Here is a 16512-nt window from a genome sequence, read left to right as displayed (position 1 = left end):
AATGACTAACGCGAAAGCGCGGCTTGACTCCCCGAGTCCTAGTAAACCGGATGTCCCGTGTCTTTTCGCAGAGACAACTAAAGCTCTAGGAGAATTGTTTATTATCAATCCAGCAGGTGGGAGGCTCAAGAAAAAAAGTGCTCCTAAGGGCGGAGCAAGTTGGTTTTCCCCTGCCTGTCGCTCTGCAAAATGTGAACTCATTAGAGCAGTGAAATCCAAGGACACCAACCATATTAAACTCGCTTGAAAAAGCTACCGAAAGGCACTAGCCACGGCTAGGCTCGAGCATGAAACCCAATTCTGGACTGATTTAATGGCGGCTAGTTCCAGGAAAGATTCGAAGGGCTTTTGGGAACTGTTGAGAGTGAAGAATAAACCCGAAGACTCCCTACTGACATGTAATATAACTGGGGAGGCGTGGTTTTCTCACTTTTCCCAGCTCTACTCCTTAACTGGGGGTTCCCCAGCTAGCTCATTGGTTCACCCGTTCACTGAACACTTGTACATTGAAAGCCTAGATTACAATGAGGCCAATCTCTTTTATACCAAAGAAGTAGAGGGGGCGATTAAGTGCCTGGTCCCGAACAAGGCCGCGGGTCCTGATGGCATTCCAGGTGACCTACTTAGGGTTAATACAGAAGAGTGGAGTAGTCTTATTGCCTCACTTTTGAATGCTGCCTTGATGGGTGGGCGCCTACCGGACTCATGGAAGGGAGCGGAGGTCGTCCCAATTTTCAAAAAAGGGAGCCGGGACGACCCTGCAAACTATCGTCCAATCAGCCTGCTAGACTCCACACAGAAGGTAGCGGGAAAGGTAGTCCTAGGGAGGGTTCTACAGTGGATTGAGGAAGAACATATACTCTCGGACTATCAGGCTGGGTTCAGATCGGGCACTGGAACCATCGAACAGACATTCCGGTTATTAATGATCTACTGGAAAGTGGTTGTACTGGGTAAGGGCAGTCTGTACCTTGCTTTTATAGACTTGCGGACTGCCTTTGACCTAGTCCCACGGGAACAACTGTGGCACGTCTTGGACGCAATGGGTATCCCCCCGTACCTACTTAATATGCTCATAAAATTACATGAGGACAATTTTGCGCAGATCAGGTGGGGTGACCAGGGTCAAAAAACATCACGCATTCCTGTGAATAGGGGAGTCCGCCAGGGTTGTGTGCTAGCCCCCACTCTGTTTTCTTTATACGTCAACGGAGTGGTGGAGCATCTTCTTAAACACCCAGCTGATGCACCCTCCCTGGCTGGCAGAAAAATCCCTACTCTCCTATTCGCAGATGACACCCTCCTGATCTCAAAAACGCCAGCAGGCCTGCAATGTCTACTTACTAGCTTTAAGAACTATTGTGATGCTAGGGGTCTCGCAATTAATGTGGGTAAAACTAAGTTCCTGGTCCTGAACCCCCCCGAGGAAAACTGTCATTCCCCCATCCCTGTACTCTGTCCAACTTGAGAGGGTAAAAGAGTTCGACTATTTAGGCATTCGCCTTTGTGACTCAATGAGCTGGAAACCCCATCTTCAAAAGGCACTGCTGGTTCACAAGAAGGTGGTAGGGGCACTCTTGAAAGAACAACGGGCTTCTTCACTCAAACCCATTGGCCCTGTATTGGACATCTACAGGGCAAGGGGGGTGAGTGCAGCACTTTATGGGTCTGAATTATGGGGTGTCCAGAACGTAGACCTTTTAACCAGATCGGAAAATAAATTTCACAAAGACCTCATGGGCCTACCGCATAGTACACCTGCTCTCCCAATTTTTCTAGATACAGGTACTCGCCCGATAAGTGATCAGGCGAGGTTGCGCCCCCTCCTCCTCTGGACACGAATTTGGAGGGTACCAGAATTGTCTAGCTATGCTGAAGGCTTAAGGGAACTGCTTTTAACACCTGGTTGGTACAAAATCCGCTGGCTAAAGGAAGTTAAGTGCCTCCTTACTGAACTGGGCCTCGAGGATGCATGGGCTAACAGAACTGCCCCGCCAAAGCAGACCCTAAAGAAGCATTATTGGTCATGGGTGACGGACAGCAGAAATTGCAACTCTAAATTTTGTAGAACCACTGTTGAATTTCTGATGATTAAGGAGGTCCCCTACTGTGAACCATATTTGGATTTGATTTCTAAATCTTGGGATAGGGCACTATATTTTAAATTTAGGGTGGGGTTACTGCCAGTGGGGAAATTGACTGCCAGCTGGAAGGCATTTTCACAATCAACACCATTTTGCCCCTTCTGTGCCAACAGGCCCGAGACAGTCCCCCACCTATTTTTTGAGTGCCCAGCTTACATAGTCCCGCGCCGCATCTGGTTGAAGCCTCTGTGTAGGAGCCTTGGTACTAGATCCCATCTTGAGGCCCTACGTATCCTAAGATCAGACCCCTGCCCCCTGTTTGCTTGTTGCCTTGCTAAATTCTTGGGCTGGGCATGGCGGACTCGATCTTCGAGGCTATTGATCCTGCCCTAAAATTTTCCCCCTATCTGTACTAATGTTTAAATCGTTTTCCTGTAAACTATGGAATGAAATGTTTTTATTATTGTAATGAGTTCTTTTACCCAAATGTTTTTATTGTATTGTAATGCTTTTTAAGATATGTGCAATATATCGAAATAAAGCTTGTTTCTACCCTTGACTGTTTTGATTGTATTGATGTGATTGAAACAGGGTTAGTGAAAAGGTGACCAAGTCTTGAATCAGCAAGGGATTTCTTAACATGCATTCCCCAAAGATTTATTTATTCTTAAATCATTTATCAGTTCCCAGCACAGGATTAACCCACGCGTTCCGGTATATACATATACCTTGATCATGGTTAACTTTTCAAACGTTTTTTTTTTTTTTATAACATTACTAGGAAACAGTATTACATCATTTCCTATTTCTTTCTGAGGCTGCCCCATAGTATTATGGTTTATGTAGTCACCCAAATGAATTACGATATATAAATTTTTCTAAAACAACCGGTAAATGTTCATCATTTGTACGTCATTCTGACAGAATTATAAACTTTATATCTTTACATTTTTTGCAGATATTATAAGTATTATGACCAAAACGTTTTTTAGGGCTAATTTCATTCCTTAGTCCTTTTGTAAGTACTGATGAAGTTCTATCAATTTTTATAATCCCTCCTTGGGGGATTTTACTATTTGTTTTGTCCTGTACAGTAATATTTATTTATTTATTTACCCTCCAGTGGGTCTACATCATTTTGTCACTGTTTGATTTACAGCCCTCCAGTGGGCTAAGTTGAAACTTTATTGTTTATTTTCCTATAGGACCTCATTATATACAGTAAATGCCCATGTTTAGCCAAATCAAAAGATATCCATTCAATGATTCTACCAGTGTTTTGTTCTTTTTACAGAAGCTTTACGGAGGCCTATAGATGTATATATAATTCTTCCGACTGATTCAAGTCAAAAGGTGTCATGGTCCTGAGATTCATTTTGGGGACTACATAAACCATAATACTATGGGGCAGCCTCAGAAATAAATAGGAAATTATGTAATACTGTTTCCTAGTAATGTTATAAAAAAAGAAAAAAATGTTTGAAAAGTTAACCGTGATCAAGGTATATGTATATACCGGAACGCGTGGGTTAATCCTGTGCTGGGAACTAATAAATGATTTAAGAATAAATTAATCTTTGGTAAAAGAATACTGTGGATGTGCGGCTTCTACTTCTTCGGAGGTTTGTTGTGGATAGATATATATATATATATATATATATATATATATATATATATAGTTATTTCTCCGGGATCCCGCACATGGGCGGGGATAATTCAATGCTTATGACATTGATGAGGATACCCCTGGAAGAGAACTAGGCTTACAGGTAAGTAACTTATCCTTCAGTGCCCTTGAGCCAAACCAAGGGTCCTGGGCCTGAGAGGCATCACTTGGGAGTCAAGAACTTGCTGTTGCTGAGTTCAGGGGCTAGTGCAGGATGTTGGGGAGCCTTTTATGTCCCTGAGGTTCAGATAAGGAGGCCAGCAGACTAGCCTTGGAGTCACTCTGGATCCTGGGTCAAGATGACTTTGCAGGTCCAGTTTTCCTTCCCCAGGCAAGAGGACAGCAGGTCAGCACTGCAGGGCAGCAGTTCCTTTAGAGCAGCAGCCCAGCAAAGTAGCAGTCCTTGTAGAGGCACAGCATTCCTTTTTCCTGAGGGAGTATACACAGGTCCAGAAGTGGTGGTGTCTGATGTCCAGTATTTATACACAGTTGTGACTTTGAAGTGGGGAGAAGTTTCTAGAGGCAGACATTTGTGATGCACAGATACCATTCCTTCCTGACCCTTGCTCCAAACTAACTACAGGGGGTAAGACGCCCTTTGTATAGGGGCAGGACACACTGTATTGAAGTGTAAGTTAGGCTGTGCCCAGCTCCTCCCTCCCATTCTGCCAGTGACGGCCCATTCAGTCACACCTAAGCTCCCCATTGTGTGTGGCTGTCTAGGAGGAATACATAAATCCCAAGTGCCACCCACACTCAGACATGTGAACCGGAGTGAGGCTCTAGGCACCAAATATCTAACATAAAAAGTGCCAGTTTCAGAACTGAAGTTTACAATCTGACGTCACCATAAGTTCGGATTTTAAACTGTGATTCCAGAGACACCAAACACGAACTGGTTACCTATTCCCATTTGAAAAGTACACTTATAAAATGCACTAGGGTTGGGCACTAGTGTGCCGGCAAGCAAGATAGTCACACTTTAGTGAGGCTCCTGCTGCCCAGGGCTCCATCCAACAATATCATGCCCAAGCGGTTGTCATCAACTTTAAAAGCGGCCCCACAGGAGACGGCATTTGTATGCTGCATCGATTGCAAGCCACTTGCAACCCTTATTGAAACCCAGAGATGAGAAAAGCTGCTGTAATTCCGCAGGTGGGTGTGGGCCTACAAGCTAAGTGAAACATGGCAGCTGCACATCGGGGCACCAGAGCCAACAGGGGTGACTTACCTGGAGAAACTGCCTGTCCCTTCTGGTTCCCGCCTGTTGTGGAGGAGCAGCGCTGCTGATTGCTGCCAGGCCCTCTGGGCCACGTCAGAGTGCTGTCGGAGGAGTGGCAGCTGGATCGAGGTCGGGACCCTGAAGACCCGGAGGCTTTTCGCAGCACTGATGATCCCCTGCTTGTGGGCTGTGCCGGTGTCCTGCCCAGGCCAACTGAGTACTCTGGGCATCTATGAGAGAAGTGAGGAGCGCACTGATGAGCAGTGGAAACTCATAGGGGTGTGGCAGACTTCCGGGCGGGACCCCACATCTAAACAGGAGCGGCCTTGCTTTTTTCACCTGCTGCCTTCCAGTGTGTCCGGGCCACACGGCTGCGCGAGCCCGGCTGGATTTGCTAGAGGGCCCAGGGAACTACTAAACAGTTGACCGGACCAAAGATGAGCGGGAGACTTGATTCAAATGCGGCCCACCATTGGCTGCTGGAGAGGGGCCTTCGAACTCTTGTAATGGTATGTGCCTTACTTCCATTGAAGCCAAATGTGTGCTAGAATTGGCACTATCACACACAAACTAGAAAAGCACGACAGGCACATTACCAAAACTGAGCACAGAATCTCAGCAGTGGAGGATACGGTCACGCATAGGAGCGAACTGTTCCTTAATATAGAGAGTCCTTAAGATAATCTCAGCCAAGAATGAAGATCTCGAAGTGCAATCGCACAGAAACGATCTACGCATAATGGGAATACCGGAAACCACAAATACTGGCAGAATGGAGGACTTTGTTCAGCACCTATTGGTAATGATTTTTGAGGCAGAGTCCTTCTTTAAAGTACTCATCGTAGGGCATGCGCACATGGCTCTGATGCGTGTCCCCTAGCGGGAAATGCTCGACACCCCATCATCGCCCTACTGCTAAATTACAGGGACATGGTCCTGAGACTAGCTAGAGAGAAACACATTCTGCAATTTGAGGGCCACACTATTTCCATATTTCTGGATTTTACAATCGCCGTTGACGAAGCACGAATAAAGTATGCCCCCATAAAGCAGAAACTTCAACAAGCAAAAATACTGTATGCCATACTATACCCGGCACAGCTCCTCATCACACATCTAGGCAAGGCCCACACATTCAACAATCCTCAACAGGCAGTTTCTGATTAGCACTTTGGGGAGTGTGTCCCCATCCACTAGCTCAGTGCATGCATCAAAACCATCGTCGGCCATCCTTGAGGTGGAGAAGGTGCCCCAACTGGACAGGTGTAGCATATATCAGCGACAGTCCATGCCATGCAGCAGAATGATCAGAGAACACTGACTGGAGCAAAACTGTATTATATTTCTTGGTCATGCTGGATCCTACTGGACCCTGCTGCCATTATCATATCGATATCCTACTCTAGGAGTTGCACTCCTCAGTGGGTTGCAATGTACTGACTATGGGCATCAGACCCTCCACCCCCAACCCTCCATTTACTTGGGGAGGCTCTGCCTGGCACCCTAGCTTGCTAACCCAAAGGATACCCTTATTGTTGTTTCTTATGTTGTTGTGCAGATTGTCTTCGAAGTTAAAATCGTCGTGTCTCTTTGCCACCGAATACATCCCTTACCTTCTGTTCCTTTCTCTTTCCCAGTCAGTACTTACCTGCTGTCCCCCTTCTCTCACCCCTCATTTCTAACACCATCTTCTACTCCTCTGCTGTCTGTTGCCAGGCTAATTCTGCACTGTTAACAATACTGCATCGCATGCCACTATGGGCAGCAGAAATGACTGGTATCTCCTTTCCTAAACTTTGGAATCAGGATTGTTTGGTAATTGCTCGCTCTTTGGGAAGGAGACGTCCTCCTTGCGGGATTGGGAAACAAGAATGGGAGGTGGAAGAATGTAGTGGTACACTGTACGTCTGTAATAGTCCTTCTCTGAACACCTTTATACATATATTCAGTAAAGTCTTTTCTCATATACACATTCAAGACATTTTTACTTTTATACATTAAAATCTTTTCTTCTTGTAGATTCTTTCCAACCAATGATAGCGACAAGGAGGAGGGGATTTCCCCACCCACAGACAATGTGGCTAGTCCTTTCAGAATGGTAAGTTTATTTTATTAGTTAGAATACTATGCACCTTACCAGGCTTACTGCCTCCTGGATTCAAATGATAAGTGAAGCCTTCTCAGAAAAAATCAGGTGAGTGAATTCCAAAAAAAGGCTGTATCGTTTCTACAACAAAAACGCTGTCAGAGCCTCTGTTCTCCAGAAACACTGGGGGAAAAACAAATGCAAATAAAATAGTAGGTTTCCACCACTATTAGCAACTGATGCAAGATGAGCCCCAAAAGAGCAACCGACAAAAACGCAGGCAAGAACGCTGCTAGCAAACTTCTTCAATTGCTGGCAACTGTGTTGGCTCCTGCGCGCATTCTAATTCACCTCGGGGGCTGTACCGTGCGGCTAGGGGGTGGGGCACTAGACTTTGTTGGTTAGCTCCCTGTGGCACATGCCGGGACCCATTTTTGACAGTGGCGCGCGTCCGATATCGGGACGTGTGGCGGCAATCGCCACAAGGATGTGTCCTTTAAATCCAAACGCATCATCCAGTCCCCTTCTTGAAGGATGTCTTGCAGATGGATACCTTCCATCTTGAAATGCCAGTACATAATCCAGGCGGAAATCTTTCAGGTTTAGAACTAGTCGTGACCCGCCCCCTTTCTTCTCCTGCAGAAAGGATGTGGCTTAACAGATAGAATGGCCGACTTTGAAGCTGGGGAACCAGGTTCAAGTCTAGCAGGAGGCTGAAACATCCTGTGATTCTGGGCAAATCCCTTTATCTCCCCGGGCCCAAAAACAGTTAAAAATACAATGTGCCCATCTGTAATGCAACCAGTGCTCATGTAAAGCGCTCTGATACCTTCGGGTCAAGTTCACGCTATAAAAGACTACAAAAAAATTAATAAATGAAAAAAGGGAAGATGGAGCTGAAAAAACTGTGAGGTTGAAGTTGTTCAACTTACAGCCCCTTTCTCTCTGAGAGCTTGTATTTCTGATGTGATGAAGTCCTGCTCTTCTTGAGAAAAATCTCCTTGTGCACAGAACTATGGAAGGGGTATCATAGAACTCCAACCTGAACCCTTGTATGGACCCAGGAGACTTGAGTCACCCATTGCCAATTGTATGGAAAAAGACTGGCTCTGCCTCCCAAAAGTCTCACCTGTAGCTCCAGATTCTAAGGAGGATCCGGTGGCCCTCTATACTGCCCTCTTCTGAAACGGTTATTTCCACTATGGGTACTTGAAGGTGAAAGGTGGAGTTGTTTGTGGTTTCTTGCTCACTACCCCTACCTAATGATCTCTTTGTGGGCCTTGGTTATAACCTCTGCCGCAAGCAGGCCCTCTGAAACGTCTGACCCTGCCTAGAAGAGTTTGGCAGAAAATGTTCCTGAAGGACCCCTGGGCTTTCTCAAGTGTACTATACATAGCCATGGGCAGTTCCTTAAGAAAATGTGCAGCATATAGGAGACCCTGGGCTACCGGACCCGCTTCAGAAAATGCCAGCTTGTTCAATTTGGAGTCAATTCTCATGAGGAGCAAACGCCTTCGCTCTGTAGATATTGCCCAGTTCGCATTCCCTAGCTGACACATGGCTCTTTGGGCCCATCCCACTAAGACATCGGGGGTGAGGGAGGGGGGGGGGAGAGGTGTTGAATCTTTGGCTTGGAAAATCAGTTCAATGATCTTAGTGAGAGGGCCTGTGACATCCAATAAGTTGGCCTGACAACTGTGCCCTGCCCGATCTAGGCCTTTTGGGATCCTTGGAATACTTCTTAAGGAAAGTGTCCATAGTGTTTGGATCACTTTACCAGGGAGATACGGCTAGGGGCATTCAGAGCACAGTCTGGCCTCGTTATCAAATCCTTGGTGTATGAGGGCCTGCACATAATCAGGCCCCTCTTGCCGGGGGAGCGGGGGTGGATGATATCACCTGGCTCAAAATCAAGCACCTGGGGATGATTCTGGGACTTACAGTGGTGAGTTTTGTGCTTTCTCTTGCTGGGACCTGGCTTGTCCTCATGGTCAGAGCTACTGGAAACTGAAGAGTTTGAATCTCCAAATTTGAGAGGAGATAAGGTGCGCTAGAGTCATGGTCTCCAGAGAGGGAGTCTGACATCTTTTTGAAGGCTGCCGTGTGGGGGACTCTTACTGATGTGGTCTTGGATTTGCCCTGTCGTGGGCCTGGACAGTCATTATCTTCAGTTGGAGAGGGGTGATTTGGATCCATCCTTGCTGACCGGCATAACCTTGTAGGTGTCGGGTAATAGGACCCAGAGCGCTAACTAGGGCGTTGTTCACTGACTGCTGAACACTAGAGTACAGTACATTTATCAAGTTCTGTTCAAGACAGTCCTCAGGGTCCTGGTCTATTTCTACATCAAATGGGTCATACAGGGCCATAATGGTGTAAAGATGTCACTAATTAGACCTCAAAATAGGGATGATCAACTTCAAAGAAGTCACTTCAAGGAGGAGTACAAAAATAGGAACCCCAGGCAGAGAATTGAGAGTGGAGGGAGCAGCCTGCTTGCACTCAAGGCGCAGGCCTGCTTAAAATAGTTTCAGCCCTGTGGGATTTTTTTTATCAGGGTGACTCAAACATTTCCTGAACCGTGATGGGGTCCCCAGCATCTTCTAGTCTTTAACATTGAGGCTCTGGAGGAACAGGCGATCCAAGAATGGGCAAAACGTCACTGGAAGGCCAGCCTCTAATGGCCTATAGAGGGAGGTATTCTCGAAACGCCCCGTTAATGTCTTTTAGAGGAGTAACGGGTGGCTCCTCCTGGGGCCAGCAGGCGGGTAATACCCCCCGCTCAAACGGCGGACCAGCAAGGCAAAGAGTTCCCCCAACCTTCCCTCAGCCTCTTGGGCTCGGCTCACATACGTCTTATAGTTGCAGCACTGTAGGCATTCCAGGGCCACATTGTATAATTCTCAAACCTCCAGCAGCCGTGAGAGCAGTTCTGATTTGCTTTGCTCTTATTTAAAGCATTGATATCACTACACTTCCGAATTACAAAAACAAAATGTGCTTTCATAATTCCTGATATATTTAAATTGTTATACTATTTATTTACAAGATATTTAAATGTTGTGTTAGAAAGCAAACCTGACATCTTAAAGCTTTTACATTTATTGTCATACAGCGCCCTTTACAAAATTGTCTAACTGCAGTAAGAGAAAGAAAAGTAAACACCATTTTCCCAGAAGCTAAGCAGCAGGGATGTGGAATCCCTATAGCCCGACGCCAAGGACATATTGTTTGGGGTCAAGGGCAACATGTGTTCATGTGTATTTTGTCTTTGGGACAAGTAGGCCCAACCCCCTGCAGCACAAACCCTTTGGCTGCCAGTTTGCAGTACTACATTATGGATCAGGGAAGAGCATTGTCTGCAGTTAAGGTAATATTTCTGTCAATATGTTAATGCGATTCAAACTTGTATTCATGGTTCATTATTTGATTTATCATTAGGGTGAGCGCTCTCAGTAAATGTTGTAAGCTCTGACTGCACTACTGACAGTGGTTACAGTATACAAATGTGTACACATGTTTTTAAAGTTTAGCAATATGAGGCTATGTATAATGCTCCCAGAATGCTCTCTGATTTGATTCAAATATTTGAAGAAGCTCGAAAGCAAGATTGATGATTCTTTGCTTTCAAAATAAAATATTCATAAAAATATGAAAGCAGGAAAAAGAAAACATTTAGCTAAACTACTGTAATATTGCAGGTACCATTTCTTTGCAGCATCATTCAGTAACATGCGTGGATGTATGCTACTATTTCCCAAATATATTCATAATGGGAAATCAGTGTAACCAGTTTCAATAAGATTATGGGAAATTGTCTGCAATTGGTGGTCAGCTTTTTAGTTTTGTCAATGTGTGAATTGTTTTAGCATGGTTTTTGTTAAACCGTATTGGTCTGGGAGCTGCCGGGACCTCACCATTATAACAAACATTGGCAAAAGCAAAACATTTTTGGTCTTAAAAAGCACAGTAGTTACTGGCACTGAATAAAACAACTTTGTGTGCTGATATGCTCCTTGTGAAAGAGCAGAATGCTGTCACTCACAGTGAAGCCAGCAGATACAGAGAGTGAGAGACAGAATTTTAATAAACACAAAAGATCATGATCAACACCAGACCAAATTTGGGGCTCAATTATTAAAGAAATTCTTAAAAGTGCACCCATGGTATATGTCCTTGCATTAAGTACAGCTATACTGTTTTTGAGAATTCCCAAAATGTACAGAAGAAGGACAAGAAATTGTACTCCTAGAAAATATTTGTGAACTGCATTTTAGCATGAGCAAATGTGCATGTGAAGATTTGCTCATGCGAAAATCTGTGTGTTTGCAAGTTCACTTTCCCACCAACCACTTTTTTCCCAAATCTGGAAGTAGGTTTACGTCTGCCATTGTAAGGAGTACATTTCCAACATTTCTCAGTATGGGAAAAGATTAGAGAAAAGTTGTTGAAAACCCTTAAAACATGCAAGTTAGTGTGTTTGCACAGTCAAAAGGGCATTCTAACCCTGGAATTATTGATTACCACCACTTTCAGCCCCAGTATGTTGATCTGCGGAAACGTGGCAACATAAGGGGATTGCAAGTATTCAAACACTACTATGGTATGAGCCCTGGCATAATCAGAGAGGGTATATCAGCACTCTTATATAATGAGATCGCTGCCATAATTTGTAGCCGCACTGCATGACATCAAAGGGACAAGTGGATTTTGTTACAGGACAAGTAGATTTATGACGCAACTTGTGCCATGGACAAGTAGATATTTTAATAAATTCCACACCCCTGTTAAAGCAGCAATTAATAAAAAGTCAAACTGACATTTGACCTCTGTCACTGAACAGACAACAAATTTGTCAAGATAAAAACAACATTTAAAGGCATCTTTATTACTCATTCCCTTTCTGAATGAGCAGAACACCTGTTCCTTTGCAGGTCAAGTTTACTCGCCAAAATGGGCAAGTTGCTACAAACAATAGCTCGACCTGATCAAATCTGACTCGCCAAAGTGAGTGGGCGAGTAGATTTTTTGAGGCCTGCCAAAGTCACCCGCGCCCCAGTTATCAATGGTGCCAGGTGGGGAGGCAGTCCATATGGTGTCCCGCTGGGCTGGAGGACCAGCTCATCACGCTGGCATGTCGGCATGGCCCTTCGATCGTGCAATGCGGCAGAGGGCCGCCTCCCATTTTAGTTGCTTTGGGCCGATCACCCAACTCGCCGACAGGCCCACTCACACAGGACAGGGAGAAGGAGGCCGGGGTTTCAGGGCCAGAAGCTGACAGGAACTACTGATATGTTCCATATAGGTACCCCAATATCGGTTTAGGTACTAAATGCACCTTTCACCTACATTGCCCTCATATTGTACTAAATAACGGTTCTTAGGACTAACCTTTTACTTAGTTAAGGTACTGACTAGAGGACCTAGGGTTTTCTCTGAAAGGCTTAAGCCTCTTTCATTATGCATGAGGATTCTTGGAATCACAGCTGGACAGCAGGCCGAACATCTCCTGCATAAAAACTATGTACAAGGGTCATTCCTTCCGTAATCCTAGTTCGACATGACACAGCGAGGTATATCCCCAATCACTTTGGGTATATATACACCATCTATTTCTAAGGTAGAGAGAGGAAAAAAGGACTTCAATGCCGACACACTGACGGGAGACGCTGAGACTCCAGCAACCAGACACTCCAGCTCGCAGTGGTCTGACATCCCTTGTGGGGTGTCCACCTCGAGACCAGAACGGGGTCTCACAGTCTCACACTTCAGGTAAGAGGGTTGACTTTATCTTGGAGGGATTCTTGGCTTCCACACCTACATACATGCTAGGTACATTTAGGTACATCTAGTTAGGGTCACATCGTAGGAGTACGCTTTTATTACGGCCATGTATTCTAATACTTGCCTGTATTTATCGTTTTAGCACTTTGGTAGAACTCTACCATCCTTTTACTCTGTTAGTGCTTATAATCATTTATATCTGTTACTGTCTAATGGTTGTTTCAGCACATCTATTTTACACTAGAATGATGCTGGTTCAATAAATGCTTTTTTGAAAAACGTCTCCAAAATGTATTCTGTGTATCTCTCGCCAAGACAAAGTGATCACGAATAACTAAGCGACTAGTAGCACTGTTTCCACGATTCTGAGGGATCAAGGTTGTCATGTTCTACCACCCGAGGAGGCAAGACCACGACCGGTTATCGCAAGTTTTTTTAACTTTGCGGACAGGGACTTGATACTGAAAGAGGCGAGGAGGATGGGCGAGATACGGATGGAAAACTCGCACGTCATGATCTTCCCAGACTACAGCCAGGAGGTGCAAAAGCAGAGACGATCCTTCGACTCGGTAAAGGCCAAACTTAGAGACTTAAAAATTCCTTACATGCTACTGTTCCCGGCGAAACTCAAAGTGATGTTCAATGAGCAGACACTCTTTTTCACACACCCGGAAGATGCGTGGCAGTGGCTGGAAGAGTGCCCGATCCTCAAAAGCAGGGAAACAGCGAGGCGAGATGCGCTTGATAGGTCCCTGAGGAATGCGACTCACTGGGAACTTCCGAAACCCCAGAGACTGACATCCAGGCGATCTAAGAGGCAAGCCCCAGCGATGCCATATAGAGGGCGCGATACCGGGAGGACACGGAAAGGGCGTTCCGCCTCCCCGAGAGGTGCAACCGTACAGGGGTCGAGATTTACGGTGCTGCGCAGCGCGACACGATCGGAAGGAGATGAGGAGGAGATACTGGATAGCCACACATCAGGTGGAGAAGGAGAAGAGGAAGAGGGACAGTCAGATCATCCATTGGTAGAAGAGATCCGGGTGCTGGAACAGGACCTGTCAGGACAGCACAGTGCACCCGAAGCCGACACTCAAGACTCCAAATCCTAGCGATGAAAGGCCCGAATTGCACAATGCACTATGCCTACAGCGACATGAAGAAGCAGGTGGCTAATCGATGACTTGATGGACTTGCAGGACTGGTACGGCAGCCCGCTGAAGGAAAGCACGCAAGTTGACACACCCCCTTAATTGTGTTTTGTTTGACTCGTTTATAGGGTTGTTTGGTGTTTCCTAGGGAGGGTTTGGTAGGTGGGCGACAGGCCTACTCCTTCGGAAAGCTATGTCTGGCATACGGACACAACTGGAAGGGGAGGGAGGTGGGGTGGGGGAGGGGGATTCTCAAGCTTGTTGGGACAGGGTACTGGGTGGGAATTGGTGGGGGACATTGAAGACTCAGGTAAAAGATCACTTAAGCAAGTTGTGCTTTCGCACCACCTCCAACTGCATGAGTTGGGTCACTTATAGTTACAGCACTATCCAATGGCAGGTACCGTAGAAGCATCGCAGGAGGCAGGCAGGAGGCTGACCATCCTGACGTGGAATGTAAATGGGTTAGGATCAAAGATTAAGAGAGGGCTAGTGAACACATACATTAAAAAGGTAGACCCCAACACTATTTTCCTGCAAGAGACCCATCTTAAGGGTACTCAGTGTGCCTTCATTGCTAGGGGCAGATACAGGGTGTTGGTCCATGCGGGTTACACATCTGACTCCAGGGGAGTGGCAGTCATAGTTAGAAAATCCCAACCCTTCTCCATTACACGTACCTGGCTTGACCCGCAGGGCACATACGCGGGAGTGCAGGGTAACTGGAACAGGCGCACATACACCCTGATCTCTGTGTACGAGCCACCCAAGCTACAGTCACGCACGAACGCCTCAATTGCGAACATCCTCTTGGACACAGCGGACACGATACAGGTGGTTGGGGGGGACTTTAATGATGTGATGAATGTCAACCTTGATAGATCTGCCAGCACAGTTGGAGACGGACACAGGACTGCACTATTTGACCTGATGTCCACCCTGGGGCTGACGGACGTATGGCGGTGGCTTCACCCGACGCAGCGCGCCTACTCCTATTATTCCGGGGCGCATCAGACGTTCTCGCGCCTTGACTATGTTTTCCTGTCTGACAACAGGGGACATCGCAGACTACAGGGCCAGGGGTATATCTGACCATTCACCTATGTATGTGAGAGTGGGGCGCGACAGACCTAGGGACGCGGGATCCTGGCGCCTCGCAGCCTGGGATCTTCAAAACGCAAAAATACTGAGAGATGTGAGGGCAGACATAAAGGCTCGGTAGACTCGAAAAGCATTCTATGGGAGGCCCTGAAACCAGTCCTGCGCGATAGGATTAGACTTAGACTAGGGGAGGACAGACGAAGACTTCAGGCAGAGGTAGCAGCCCTGGAACAGGCTATTCTAAGATGGGAGAGCAAATACTTAACCCATAAATCCGAAGTCACGCTCAGACGGTTACTCGACGTCCAGAAGCAATATAGGGAACTGGTGACCAACGAATCCAAGACCCAATCCTTAGCTACCCTACACAGATTATATGACGTGGGTGACAAGTCAGGGAAACTACTGGCATGGCTCAGCAAAAAAGAGAGAGCTGAGAGATGGATAGACAGCATTGGCACGACAGGGGGTACTGCGGTCAACACAGACGCAGAGATAGCAGAGGCCTTCGCTACCCATTATGAAACCTTCTACGCAGCTCGCGACCTGGCGACCTGCAAGGAGGCCCTTCAATACCTAGAAGGTACCACCTTGCCGGTCCATCCCCCGGAAGACATGGGGACACTAGGAGCTGACATAACACTTGATGATATCGCGAGTGCTACAGCCAGGCTCAGACCAGGCAAAACCCCAGGCCCAAATGGATTCCCTGCTGAACTCTTTAAACGCACGTCGGACCTACTGACCCCTCATCTCCGGGGCCTCCTCGTTGGTGCCCTAGAGGTGGGAGAACTCCCGCCGGATCTCACTATGGCCACTATAATACCACTGTACAAGGAGGGCAAACCGCGGAATGACTGTGCCTCCTACCGGCCGATATCTTTACTCAACTCGAAAGTGAAAGTGCTGGCGACCATCTTGGCTGTCCGCTTGAGGGCGGTCATAACGGGCCTGGTACATATGGACCAGTCGGGCTTCCTACCTGACAGGGCAACGAAGCTAAATCTCAGGAGAACCCACATCAGTCCATGTTGTAAGTATTTCTGAATTTAACCAATCCTAAAACCTTGGCAGCTAAATTCAGACACATAATACTCTTTGTCTTGTGCCTTAGGGATCACTTATTAAAATGTGTTATTTTGATACCTTTGTAGGCACTTTTAATTTTTAAATCACAGCATGCCCTTCTCACACAACCAGCTCCGCAGTCTTTCTGGCGTCGCAGCACACCGAAGAGGCACTCGGCCTCTTTGGTGGGGCCCGATGATGAAGCATGACACTGACTAGGTCGGTGTGTGAGGGCTTTCCTTCCCACCCAAAGTGGGTGTGTGATTCTGATTTGACTCCGTCTTTGTGGTTTTCTGAGATTGATCGGACCTCTCTGCTTTTGTTTATTTGTATTTAAGGCCCTTGTCAGA

The 16512-nt window shown here is 46.5% G+C and overlaps 1 protein-coding gene and 1 long non-coding RNA gene across 6 annotated transcripts in view; one reads left to right on the top strand and one right to left on the bottom strand.

Annotated features, from left to right (window-relative positions):
• LOC144754085 (uncharacterized) overlaps positions 1 to 16512 on the bottom strand; it is a 716823-nt gene that overhangs the window by 285583 nt on the left and 414728 nt on the right. The gene's annotated exons all lie outside the window — the stretch shown is intronic.
• LOC144754086 (uncharacterized) overlaps positions 1 to 16512 on the top strand; it is a 168904-nt gene that overhangs the window by 83229 nt on the left and 69163 nt on the right. The window contains exon 3 of the long non-coding RNA XR_013594651.1: positions 6992 to 7070. This is a non-coding gene — a long non-coding RNA (uncharacterized LOC144754086). The remainder of the gene's footprint in view (positions 1 to 6991; positions 7071 to 16512) is intronic.

Source organism: Lissotriton helveticus, chromosome 5_1, assembly GCF_964261635.1.
Source record: "Lissotriton helveticus chromosome 5_1, aLisHel1.1, whole genome shotgun sequence".
Classification (NCBI taxonomy): Eukaryota; Metazoa; Chordata; class Amphibia; order Caudata; family Salamandridae; genus Lissotriton; species Lissotriton helveticus.
This window is presented reverse-complemented; position numbering and strand designations above follow the sequence as displayed.